General features: G+C 46.0%; 1 pseudogene; it reads left to right on the top strand.

Annotated features, from left to right (window-relative positions):
- Positions 1-5,285: 5,285 nt before the first annotated feature.
- LOC117063018 lies at positions 5,286-5,763 on the top strand (annotated as a pseudogene).
- Positions 5,764-13,835: the final 8,072 nt, after the last annotated feature.

Raw genomic sequence — 13,835 nt, 5'->3', positions numbered from 1 at the left:
GTATTTTTTAGTAGAGACGGGGTTTCACCGTGTTAGCCAGGATGGTCTGGATCTCCTGACCTCGTGATCCGCCCGTCTCGGCCTCCCAAAGTGCTGTGATTACAGGCTTGAGCCACCGCGCCCGGCCAAATAAATAAAATTTTAAAAGGCCTGGCGTGGTGGCTCACGCCTCTAATCCCAGCACTTTGGGAGGCCGAGGTGGGCGGATAACGAGGTCAGGAATTCGAGACCAGCCTGGCCAACATGGAGAAACCCTGTCTCTACTAAAAAATACAAAAATTAGCCGGGCGTGGTAGTGGGCGCCTGTAACCCCAGTTACTCGGCAGGCTGAGGCAGGAGAATTGCTCGAACTCGGGAGGGGGAGGTCGCAGTGAGCCAAGATCGCGCGATTGCACTCCAGCCTGGACAGTTAAGAGTGAAACTCCGTCTCAAAAAAAAAAAAAAAAAAAAAAACCTTCAAGGCGAGAAAATGGAAAGGTGAGACAAAGAAATTATAGCAATAAACCCTTAGATTTGTAGAGTGATTAACAGTTAATAAAATATTGTCACATTTGTTATTCACTTGATCTTCACATAAATCCTCACATATTAATATTAATTAATATTAATATGTGAAAATATTAATATCCTCACATTATAAGGAGGACCCTAAGCTTCAGACTGATTAAGTGACTAGGAAAGGAAACACAGCCAATTGGCACAGTCTGCAGACTCCAAACCTGCAACCCTCCTAGTGTTTCCCCTGTGCCGCGGGGTGAGCTTCCTATGATGGTAAGGTACAGATCAGCTGCTTCCCAGTCCTGGTTTGAATGACAACTTCATTGAATACAGACCCATCACTGGCTTGGTGGGAGGAAGAAGCTCCTTTGCTGCATTTCCTTTGATAATGAAAGTTCTGGGCAGGGCGCAGTGTCTCATGCCTGTAATTCCTGCATTTTGGGAGGCCAAGGTAGGCAGATTGCTTGAGGTCAGGAGTTCAAGACCAGCCTGGCCCACATGGTAAAACCCTGTCTCTACCAAAAATACCTAAATTAGGCAGGTATGGTGGTATGTGCCTCTAGTCCCAGCTACTGGGGAGGCAGAGGCAGGAGAATTGCTTGAACCTGGGAGGCAGAGGTTGCAGTGAGCTGAGATTGTGCCCCTGCACTCCAGCCTGGGCAATGGAGCAAGGTTGCATCTCAAAAAAAAAAAAAAAAAGTTATTTTTCCACAGGGGATTCCCGTTCTACCACCTTCTTCCAGTGTGGTCCCAGTGACAGCCACGGTAAGATTATACAAAGAAAACAGAGTTCACTGTTTGCTAACTCTGGGGTCTACAAATATTCAAATACAAGTAATTCAGGTTTGGATATACCCTACAAAAACCAAGTTCTGGCCGCGTGTAATGGCTCACACCTGTAATCCTAGTACTTTGGGAGGCTGAGGCAAAAGGATCCCTTGAGCCCAGGAGTTTGAGACCAGCCTGGGGAACAGAGGGAGACCCTGTCTCTTAAAAAAAAACAAAAAACAAAAAACAAAAACAAACAAAAAAAAAACCCAGCCAGGCGTGGTGGCTCATGCCTGTAATCCCAGCACTTCAGGAGGCTGAGGTGGGTGGTGAATCACCTGAGGTCAGGAGTTCAAGACCACCCCGGCCAACATGGCGAAACCCCGTCTCTACCAATATGGCGAAACCCTGTCTCTACTAAAAAGACAAAAATTACCCGGGCGTAGTAGCGCGAGCCTGTAATCCCAGCTACTCGGGAGGCTGAGGCAGGAGAATCACTTGAACCCAGGAGGTGGAGGTTGCAGTGAGCCAAGATTGAGCTACTGCACTCCAGCCTGGGCGACATCTCAAAAACAAAACCAAAAACAAACAAAAAAAACAAACCAAGTTTGGCCAGCAGAGGGAGACATGACTATGTGACAAAATTACTGGATCACCTCCAATTTCTGGGCTATCAATCATTATGCAATTACCTAACTGTGTGAGTTATTACCTAACTATAGGAGTCTACCAAATGCGTCCAAGATTGATTTCTCATTGTGCCTCTTTCACCTGCAGCTTCCTGTCTACAATCTCTGCTGTGATTTCTGGTGAACAGGATTTGTCAACCTAAATAAAGGGCGCGGTGGCTCAACCCTGTAATCCCAGCACTTTGGGAGGCCGAGACAGGCGGATCACGAGGTCAGGAGATCGAGACCATCCTGGCTAACATGGTGAAACCCTGTCTCTACTAAAAACTACAAAAAACTAGCCGGGCGAGGTGGCGGCGCCTGTAGTCCCAGCTACTCGGGAGGCTGAGGCAGGAGAATGGCGTGAACCCGGGAGGCGGAGCTTGCAGTGAGCTGAGATCCGGCCACAGCACTCCAGCCTGGGTGACAGAGCGAGACTCCGTCTCAAAAAAAAAAAAAAAAAAAAAAAATCTGAAAATTAAGACTCTGGATATCATAAAAAGAACAGTTCATAGTTGTTCACCTTTACTGAGAACCTAATGGGTGGGTCACAGATGTTTTATCCAATCTTCACATTCACTTACCTGGTAAGTGGCTGCACTGCAACTTGAGCCTAATTCCTCCCATTCGAAAGCCAGTGTTTTTCCCACCACCCTGTCCTAAGCTCTGAGGCTCAGCCCTCAATCCACCCCTACCTGGTCTAATTCCACCTTCCTCTTTCAACACGCCCTGCCTCCTCAGTAAAGACCTGAGTCCTCCAGATCTAGGGGCCTCTTCTTTTCCTTACCTTCTGTGGCAATTTGTATGATGTGCAATTACCTTCTGCTTTTTTAAATGGTGCTATCTGTCCATCTATGAATATACCCTGTCTCCCCACCTCGATTTCTTCTAATTTGCTATAAGTAAGTTTCTTACTCCAAAAGTAATTTAAGAACATTTTAAAAAGATTTTTGACCAAACTATATATAGAATTGTCTCAATTTTGTTTTAAAGCATCATACATGTTGTTGATTCCTCTTCCTCTTACCCTAAATGCAATTCATCAACAAATCCTATTCCGGTTCTGCTTAGAAAATCTGTTGATCCTGATTCCAAAACTCTCCGTGCTACCACCACTACCCTCTTAGTCCATGCCGCCTACATCTCTCACCTGGATGCTGCAATAGTATTTTAACAGGAACCCCTGGTTCCACCCTTATCCTCCTACTCCCTCTGCGACAGAACAGCCAGAGTCTTCCTTCGGAACTACACATCAAATCATCCTACCTCCTCCTCTCCATCCTCCAATGACATCTCATCACTCTCAGAATGACATCCAGGCTGGGCACACTGGCTCACGCCTGTAATCACAGAACTTTGGGAGGCTGAGGTAGGCGGATCACCTGAGGTTAGGAGTTCAAGATCAGCTTGGCCAACATGGCAAAACCCCGTCTCTATTACAAATACAAAAAATTAGCCGGGCGTGGTGGTGCACGCCTATAATCCCAGCTACTTGGGAGGCTGAAGCAGGAGAATCACTTGAACCTGGGAGATGGAGGTTACAGTGAGCCGAGATCGTGCCACTGCACTCCAGCCTGGGCGATGGAGAGACTCCATCTCAAAAAAAAAAAAAAAAAAGAATGAAATCCAAAGTCCTTGTTGGGGCACATATACCGTACTCGATCAAGCTCCTGGCACTTCTCCTGTGTCATGTGTTCCTATTCCCCCCTTCCCTCACTCTGATCCAACAACACTGGCCTCCTTGTTCCTCAGTCCTGCCAAGCACCTTCCAGCTTAAGGGCCTGCGCACTCGCTCTTTCCTCTGCCTGCAAGCTGTCTCTCCCAGCGCCTCACCCAGCTTCCCTCCCTCCTGTCATTCTCTTGTATTTGCAAATGTCATCTCCTCAGAGAAGCTTTTTTGTCCATGCTTCCTAAAATACTTCTTTGTCACTCCCTATATCCTCACTCTGTTTTGTTTTTCTTCACAGCACTTACCACAATATGACATTCTAGATATTTCTTGATCTGTTTATGTTTTCTTCTTCCCATTAATGTGCAATGAGATAATTTCTCCCAGTGCCTAGAAATATGCCTGGTTCAGGCCGGGCACAGTGGCTCATGCCTGTAATCCCAACACTTTGGGAGGCTGAGGCAGGCAGATCATGAGGACAAGAGATCGAGACCATCCTGGCCAACATGGTGAAATCCGTCTCTACTGAAAATACAAAACTTAACTGGGCGTGTTGGCGTGCGCCTGCAGTCCAAGCTATTCGGGAGGCTGAGGCAGAAGAATCTCTTGAACCCGGAAAGCAGAGGTTGCAGTGAGTCGAGACGTGGCTCCATTGCACTCCAGCCTGGGTGACAGAGCGAAACTCCATCTTGGAAAAAAAAAAGAAAAAAGAAAAGAAATATGCCTGATTCATGATAAGCCCCAGGAGATATTTGCTTAATGAATAAATGGTGAATTAAGCTGTTAATAGTTTTCACAACCATCTTTTTTTCTTTTCGTTTTTTTTTTGGGTTTTGTTTGTTTGTTGTTGGTGGTTTTTTTTTGTTTTGTTTTGTTTTGTTTTTTTGAGACAGGGTCTCACTCTGTTACCTAGACTAGAGTGCAGTGGTGCAACCACGCCTCACTGCAGCCTCCACCTCCTGGGCTCAGGTGGTCCCCCTACCTCAGCCTCCCAAGTAGCTGGGACTACAACGCCACTGCACATGGCTGATTTTTTTAATTTTTTTGTAGAGATGGGGTTTCACTATGTTGCTCAGGCTGATCTCAAACTCTTGGACTCAAGCAATTTGCCATCCTCGGCCTCTCAAAGTGTTGGGATTACAGGTATGAACCACCGTGCCCAGTCACAACCATCATTTTGAATGGTTGCTTAACTTAATGTAATTTTTTTTTTTTTTTTTTTTGAGATGGAGTTTCGCTCTTGTTGCCCAGGCTGGAGTGCAATGGCGCGATCTCGGCTCACCACAACTTCCGCCTCCTGGGTTCAAGCGATTCTCCTGCCTCAGCCTCTCTAGTAGCTGGGATTACAGGCATGTGCCACCACGCCTGACTAATTTTGTATTTTTAGTAGAGATGGGGTTTCTCCATGTTGGTCAGGCTGGTCTCGAATTCCTGACCTCAGGTGATCCACCTGCCTCAGCCTCCCTGAGTGCTGGGATTACAGGCGTAAGCCACTGGCCTTAGTAAATTATTTTGTATTGTGAAATATTGGGTTGAATCACATGAATTCTCATTTTGTAGGTTAATAATGACTGTATGTTGACTTCCATCCAGATCACTGGATATCTGCTAAGTGAACCTTACAGGTCCTTCTAGATCCTGAAGTGGATTAGGTGCCACTGTTGCTGCTCGTGTTGAATCCAGAACTGTAACCAGACATGGGACTGGAGGACGAGTGAAAGATGCTGACCGAGTGTAGAGATACTAAGGAGGAGGAAGAAGAAGAGGAGGAATTAGTGTTTCTATATCAGGATCCCCTAACAACAGTGAGAGAGCAATGCGAGCAGTTGGAGAAATGTGTAAAGGCCCAGGAGCGGCTGGACCTCTGTGATGAGCATGTATCCTCTCAATCACATACAGAAGAGGATTGCACGGGGGAGCTCTTTGACTTTTTGCATGCAAGGGACCATTGTGTGGCCCACAAACTCCTTAACAACTTGAAATAAATATGTGGACTTACTCACCCCAGCCTTCATCACCTGGGCATCAGGATATTTCCTTATGGTTTTGGATATGCCATTTGTTTCTTATTTGTGTAACTGTAAGTTCACATGAACCTCATGGATTTTGGCTTAGTCTGGTAGCTTCTATGTAACTCGTCTTAATAAAGTTATTTCATCTTAATAAAGTTCTGTGATCTGCGATCTGCAAAAAAAAAAAAATGACTGCATATTGGCAATTACACATAGTTTAATCAAATAAAACACATTCAGAAAGGTGCATGGTACATAAACACATGGCTTAAAAATTATTATTATTTGAGATGGAGTTTCACTTTTGTTGCCCAGGCTGGAATGCAATGGCTCGATCTCAGCTCACTGCAACCTCCACCTCCCTAGTTCAAGTGATTCTCCTGCCTCAGCCTCCCAAGTGGCTGGGATTACAGGTGTGCACCACCACGCTCAGTTAATTTTGTATTTTCAGTAGAAACGGGGTTTCACCATGTTGGTCAGGCTGGTACTGAACTCCTGACCTCGTGATCCACCCACCTCATCCTCCCAAAGTGCTGGGATTACAGGTGTGAGCCACCACACCTGGCTCAGAATTATTATAAGACAATATCCATGTGTCCACTAACCAGGCCAAAAATAGAATATTGCCACCAACCTAGAAGCCCCCTTCAGGATCTTCTGCTGTCAGGAATTCCCCCTTACTCATTAAAGGTAACCACTATCCTAACTTTTCTGGTAATTCTTACCTTTTCTTTGTTCTTTTATCACCTAAAGATTAGGATTTTGGTTTGCCTGCTTTTGAACTTTGTATAAACTTACACAATGTGTGTTCTTTTGTACCTGGCTTTTTTCTTTTTCTATTTCCTTATTTATTTATTTATTTATTTATTTATTTATTTTATTTTTAGTAGAGACAGGGTTTTACCATGTTCACTAGGCTGATCTCGAACTCCTGGCCTCAAGGGATCCACCCACCTCGGCCTCCCAAAATGCTGGGATTACAGGTGTGAGCCACTGCACCCAGCCATGTACCTGGCTTTTTTCTTTTCTTTCTCTTTTCTTTTTATTTGAGAGATTTATCTGTGTTTGTTTTACCCATCTGTAGTCCATTCATTATTACTATATAATATCCTATTTTATAAATATACTACCCATGATTGGCTCCTGATGGACATTCGAGTTGTTTCCACTTTGGGGTTACTACAAACTATGCTGCCAAGAGTCTTCTTGTCCATGTCCCCTGTGTAAGCTGAACACATTTCTGTTCAGTATTGTCTCAGTTGGTTCTGGTTGCTGTAACAAAATACTATAGTCTGGGCAACTTATAAACAGCAAACATTTATTGTTAACAGTTCTGGAGGCTGGGAAGTCCAAAATCAAGGCACCAGCAGATTTGGTGACTGGTGAGGTCCTGCTTCCTTCATAGATGGCATTTTCTTGTTGTGTCATTATATGACAGAACAAGCAAAGACGCTCCTACAGCCTCTTTTATGATAAGGGCGCTAATCCCATTCACGAAGGCTATGACTTCATGATCTAATCACCTCCCAAAGGCCTTACTTCTTAATACTATCACTTGGGGGTTAGGATTTCAACATATGAATTTTAGGGAGACACAAACATTCAGACCATAACAAGTACATATCTAGGAAAAGAATAGCTGGGTCACAGAGAATGCATTATTTTCTTTTTTCTTTTTCTTTTCTTTTCTTTCTTTTTTTTTTTTGAGACGTTGTCTCTTTCTGTCGCCAGGCTAGAGTGCAGTGGTGCGATCTCAGCTCACTGCAACCTCCACCTACCAGGTTCAAGCAATTTTCCTGCCTCAGCCTCCTGAGTGGCTGAGACTACAGGTGCCCACCACCACGCCTGGCTAATTTTTGTATTTTTAGTAGAGACGGGGTTTCACCATGTTGGTCAGGCTGGTCTCGAATCCCTGACCTCGTGATCCACCCACCTCGGCCTCCCAAAGTGCTGGGATTACAGGCGTGAGCCACCGCGCCCAGCCCGAATGCATTATTTTCAACTTCGGATGATAATGTCAACTGTTTTCCAAAGTGAGCATAACGATTTGCACTCCTAGCAGTGTTAGAGGTCCAGTTGCTTCATATCAGCACTAGTACTTAGAAATGTCATTCTTAGTTTTAGATATTTGGTATCTCATTGTGCTTTTAGTTTAGGTTTCCCTGATAACAAATAAAGTTGAGCACTCTTTCATATGCTTTTTGGCATTTCCGTATTTTCTGTGAATTTCCTGTTCAAGTCATTGCTCATGTTTTGACTGCGTTGCCTGCCTTTCTTATTGCTTATTTGGGATTTGAGCCTTTTGTTGCTTATATGCATTCCAACCATCATCTCTGTGACTTGACTTTTCATTTTATTCACAGTGCCCTTTTATAGCCAGGATTTCTTAATTTTAATGTAGAAACATTTATCAATCTTTTATTTGGCTTGGCACTTACTGGATCTTACTTAAAAACTCTTCCCGTACCCCAAGGTCACAAAGATATTCGTGTATATTGTTTTCTTTTTTCTTTTCTTTTCCTTTCTTTCTCTTTCCTTCCTTTCTTTCCTTTTTCTTTTCTTTTTTTTTTTTTTTTTTTGAGACAAAGTCTCATTCTGTCACCCAGGCTGTAGTGCAGTGGTGCAGTCTTGGCTCACTGCAATCTCCGCTTCCTGGGTTCAAGTGATTCTCCTGCCTCAGCCTCCCCAAGTATAAAAAATAGCTGCCACCATACCCAGCTAATTTTTGTATTTTTAGTAGAGATGGGGTTTCACCATGTTGACCAGGCTGGTCTCAAACTCCCGACCTCAAGTGATCCGCCTACTTTGGCCTCCCAAAGTGCTGGGATTACAGGCATGAGCCACTGCGCCCAGCCAAACTTTGCTCTTTCTTAAATCTTAGATTGGGACTGCCAGTGCCTGCCTGGCATTCCCTCTTGAAATCATCACCTATTTCAGAGGAGGCTGCTACAGTGGGAAGTCAGGACAACCAGGTTGGGGCCAAACTCTGGTCTCCCAGGCATTTCACCGTGATAGGAAAAGTACCTGAATCTGTCTGCCTCATTTGGTTCACGTGCAGAACACGGCACAGAGCCCTGCGTTTCCGGGCTGCCTGTCCGGTGCCCTTTTCCCTGACTCACCATCCATCAGCAGTCAGACCAAGGTCCAGGCTCTTGCCTCCTGGAATATTGCAAGGGCTGTTTCCTGGTGTGATTCACAAACAGCAAGAATGTTTCAGGCTGACCTGGAGACCATTTGGGGGTGGTATCCTCAACCAGGAAGCTTCCTCAGGGCCTCTGAATCCCAAGATCTATTTCTTTCTCTCTTTTCTTTTCCTTTTCTTTTCTTTTTTCTTTTCTGTCCTTCCTTCCTTCCTTCCTTCCTTTCTTTCTCTGTCTCTTTTTCTTTCTTTCTCTCTTTCTTTGCCTTGCTTTTCTCTTTGTTTGCCTTGCTTTTCTTTTTCTTTGCCTTTTCTTTCATCTCTTTTTCTTTCTTTCTCTTTCTTTCTTCTTTCTCTCTGTCTCTTTTCTTTCTCTCTGTCTCTTTCTTTCTTTTCTTTCTGTCTTTCTTTGCCTTGCTTTTCTTTTTCTTTGCCTTGCTTTTCTTTCTTTTGTCTTTCTTTCTCTTTCTTTCTTTCTTCTTTCTCTCTGTCTCTTTTCTCTTTCTCTCTCTCTGTCTCTTTCTTTCTTTTCTTTCTTTCTCTCTTTCTTTGCCTTGCTTTTCTTTTTCTTTGCTTTGCTTTTCTTTCTTCTTTCTTTCTTCTTTTCTTCCTTTCCTCTTTCCCTCCGTCCCTTATTTTTTTCTTCCTTTCTTGCTCTCTCTCTTCTTTTTTTTTTTTTTTTTGAGACAGAGTCTTGCTCTGTCACCCAGGCTGGAGTGCAGTGGCATGATCTCAGCTTACTGCAAGCTTTGCCTCCATGGTTCACATCATTCTCCTGCCTCAGTCTCCCAAGTAGCTGGGACTACAGACACATCCCACCATGCCTGGCTAATTTTTGTATTTTTAGTAGAGACAGAGTTTTGCCATGTTGGCCAGGCTGGTCTCGAACTCCTGACCTCAGGAGATCCACCTGCCTTGGCCTCCGAAAGTGCTAGGATTACAGGCGTGAGCCACCGCGTCCAGCCTCTTTCTTTTTCTTTCTCTCTCTTTTTCTCTCTCTTTCTCTCTTTTCTTTTTTTCTCTCTTTTCTTTCTCCCTTCCTTCCTTTCCTCTTTCCTCCCCTCTTTCTTTCTTCTCTCTCTATCTCTCTATCTTTCTTTCTTCCTTCTTTCCTTTGTTTCTTTTTTTTCTAAGAGAAGTTTTGCTCTCATTGCCCAGGTTGGAGTACAATGGCGCGATCTCGGCTCACAGCAACCTCCGCCTCCCGTGATTCTCCTGCCTCAGCCTCCTGAGTTAGGATTACAGGCATGTGCCACAACACCTGGCTGACTTTGTATTTTTAATAGAAATAGGATTTCTCCATGTTGGTCAGGCTGGTCTCGAATTCCCGACTTCAGGTTGTCCTCCTGCCTTGGCCTCCCAAAGTGCTGGGATTACAGGCGTAAGCCACCATGCCCAGGCCTCTCTTTTTCTTTTTCTTTCTTTCTTTTTGACTTTGGACGATCTTGTCACCCAGGCTAGAATGCGGTGATGCAATCATAGCTCACTGCAATCTCAAGCTCCTGGGCTCAAGTGATCCTCCTGCCTCCAGCTCCCAAAGTGCTGGGATTACAGGCATGAGCCCCATGCCCAGCCCCAATCTCCGTATTTCTGAGAGCTCCTAGTATCTTTCATCCAGGGCCCTCGTACCACCTTCTTTGCTGTTATCTTCATTTGTGGTATTGTTCCTCCAACTGTGAGCAACTCCAGGTCAGGGAACACCCACGGATTTCCTTGCCTTGCCCTAACCCTGGATACCAACAACCTGCAGTAGCTGTGAGATTGAGCGATCAATTTTGTGAAGTACTTAGGCATTCTGTGGCCTATATGGTTAGAATCACACTTGGAGGAAGGCTTCCAAGATGGTCCAAAATGAACACCTGTGACCTGGCTGTTTGCTGACCACTATCACAAGGAGTGATAAAGGAGCCTGGCAAACTCACACGAGCCTGGGTTGAGTCGAATTTTAAAACCCAAACCTGGACCAGACGTGGTGGTTCACGCCTGTAATCCCAGCACTTTGGGAGACCAAGGCAGGTGAATCACTTGAGGTCAAGAGTTCCAGACCAGCCTGGTCAACATAGCAAAACCCCATGTCTACTAAAAATACAAAAATTAGCTGGGCATAGTGGTGAACATTTGTAATCCCAGCTACTCGGGTGGCTGAGACATGAGAATAGCTTGAACCTGGGAGGTGGAGGTTATAGTGAACTAGGATTGTGCCACTGCACTCCAAACTGGACAACAGAATGAGACTCTGTCTCAACAAACAACCCACCCGAGCCTGTCTCACTGGCAAAGGCTCAAGTGTCCTCTGAATTAGCTGCACCCAAAGACCTTGCTCACGGCTATGGAGAAGTGAATCCCCCTAAAGAAGATCCTGTCTGTGGGCTCTGAAGGTTTAGAATCTAAACAGAACAACAGCTGGTCAACGCTGGGAGCAGAGCAGCCCCAAGAGCTGGAAGCAGGTCCTGAGTTGGAGTCAGGAAACCCGAGCTCAGGCCTGGCTCAGCCACAGTGTGCCGCGTGATACTGGACCTCTGACACTGGGACTCATGATGACTTCACCCCTCTGAGCCTGTGCACTTAATATGCCCAGCAAGGGGCAGCCCTGCCCAGCCACCCACACAGCGATGGTGTCAGGAGCAAATGACACAATACAAATAAAAGTGCTTTGAAAAGCTTAAGGTGCAATAATGACATGAAGGATTATTAGAAAGAGAAGCTCTGTGAGATGAAAGGGGCAGGTCTCTAACATTTGTCAAGGTAATTTACTCAGTAGTGAGAACAATGCCTTGTTTTGTTCGGTATTTGATAATTTACAAAGGGTTTCTAGATTCTTTATCTCCCCTGAGCGTCACAATAACCCAGTAAGGTAGGCAGGGCTGGATAGTTCTCCTTGACCACTGAACAGGGGAGGAAAAGGAGGCTTAGAGAGGAGAGACGATTCTCCCGTGGTCACAGAGCTGGGACTAAACGCCCCTCCCTTTTTTTTTTTTGAGTCTCACTCTTGTCACCCAGGCTGGAGTGCAGAGGTACGATCTCGGTTCACTGTAACCTCTGCCTCCCAGGTTCAAATGATCCTCACACCTCAGCCTTCCGAGTAACTGGAATTGCAGGCACGCACCACCACATCTGAGTAATTTTTGTATTTTTAGTAGAGACTGAATTTCACCACGTTGGCCAGGCTGGTCTCTGACTCCTAAGCTCAAGTAATCTGCCCGCCTCGGCCTCCCCAGATGCTGGGATTACAGGCGTGAGCCACCACACCCAGCCCCCACCCACTTTCTGTAGTTCCCCCATGCTCCTTATGATGGGCCATTATGGTGCTACCTCTGTTTTAGCTGCTGCAACACCATGGGGCAATTTCCCACAAGACCTGTGTGAACATATCCTAGTAGGCTCTGGAACCCCAGTAAGGCCGGACAGGCAGGGAGGGAGGGGGAGAGGGGCTGATTTAAGGAGCAACAGGAAATTATCAAAATGTTTTAAGCAGAGAAATAATACGATCAGGGTTACATTTTTAAAAAAAACGACTCTCCTCCACCTCCTTCTTCCTTTCCCACTCCTTCTCTTCTCCTTTTCCCCTATTCTTTCTCCTTTTCTTCTTATTGTTCACTTATGTTATGTAATTCTCTAGGAAAGAAAGGAAGCAAGACTCTGGGACCTTCTATTGCCAGAACCCGTGGGCGTTCAGCCAGCTGGAGCCCTGACTGGTTGGCTCCTTACACTGTAGGAGGCCAGTGTTTTGCCCAGAATCCGGGGCCCTGCTCAGAGACTCCCCTCTCCAGGGGTAGTCCTGGGAGTAGTGTGCTCCAGGATCAAAGCCAAGGAGTCAGAAAAAGAGGATGAGGTGACAGGTATGTTCCTGGGGCTGCCTGCCTCTGGAAAGGCTGGCACAAGGCCCCTGGGGGCCTCTCTCACCCTTTGGGAAGGGTCTTGCCTCAAGAACTGCCTGAAGTGGCCCAGAACCTGAGACCTTGGCAGGGTGCCCTTCTCCACTGGGTGCTTGCCATTCAGAGTTATGCACTCCCTGGGCCACTAGCAAATAAGCACGTCCTGGGGTGCCCCTTCTGGGCTGTCTGCCCCCTTTCCTCCCCAGTTTCCTTTGGCTCCCAGCCCAACTTCCTTCCCATTTGTCTGTGTCCCACACAGATCGCATGCCTGGCAGCTGGGCCCCAAGTCAGAGACTTTGGGGAGGATGTTAACAGAAAAACTGAACATATATGCTTTCATGCATGTGCATGTATGTGGCGCCTTGGGTGGGAGAAGTAGATGCTGCCTTTACAGAGAACCTTTAACTCATCAAACTTGTTCGATATTGTATCCCCAGTATTGGGGATACAACAAGTAGTCGGGACCTAACAAATATTTGCTGATGTAAATGAATGAATGAACAATGAATGAATGAAACAAGATTAGAACTGAAGAGTATCTGTTGCCTGGCTATAGCAACAAGAAAATCCTTGGAGACACTGCTAACCCATTCCTAAGGCATATCAGCAGGGTGGGCCTGGTGTTGAGGGTGGAGGAGTGTGTAGGAGGGGAGCTAGGGGGCACAGGCGGCTTTTAAGGAGTTTGGAATGAGGAAAAGGAGTCTGGAGGGGCCACGGCAGTGGAGAGGATGGCACAGCCTGTTTGAGCCTGAAAGGAGGAACCCCAGAGAGAATGACATTGGCCAGAAAGGCCTTCTATCATCCTCATCCGGCATTGCTCATTCTCTGAACCTGACCTTGTTGTTTCCCCTTCCGAAATGAAAATCAGTCTCTTCTTTTGCTATCCTTGAACACAGATCCTACGCCTTGCTGACCTCAGGCCTGGGGTGACCGGGGTCCTCCTTCACCCAGTTTACGGCCTGGAGACTTTTTGGATGCCCTGTCCAGCTGACATGCCCTGCTCAGCAGCTTCCCACCCCACAGGATTCTTAGGGCACTCCAGCTTCTGCCAGGTCTGCCCTTCCTACGAGGAAGCAGAAGAAATAGATGCAGAGAACAGAGGGAAGACCATGTGCCCTGACGTTACAGAGAGGGGAGCTTCCAGTTTGGGCTTTTCAGTTCCCCATCTTGAGCTAGCATGAGTAGACTTCTGCTGCTTCCAATCAG

The sequence above is a fragment of the Trachypithecus francoisi genome, unplaced genomic scaffold, assembly GCF_009764315.1.
Source record: "Trachypithecus francoisi isolate TF-2019V2 unplaced genomic scaffold, Tfra_2.0 Lachesis_group17, whole genome shotgun sequence".
NCBI lineage: Eukaryota > Metazoa > Chordata > Mammalia > Primates > Cercopithecidae > Trachypithecus > Trachypithecus francoisi.
The sequence above is the reverse complement of the archived record's forward strand: the minus strand, read 5'-3'. Positions and strand labels throughout refer to the sequence as shown.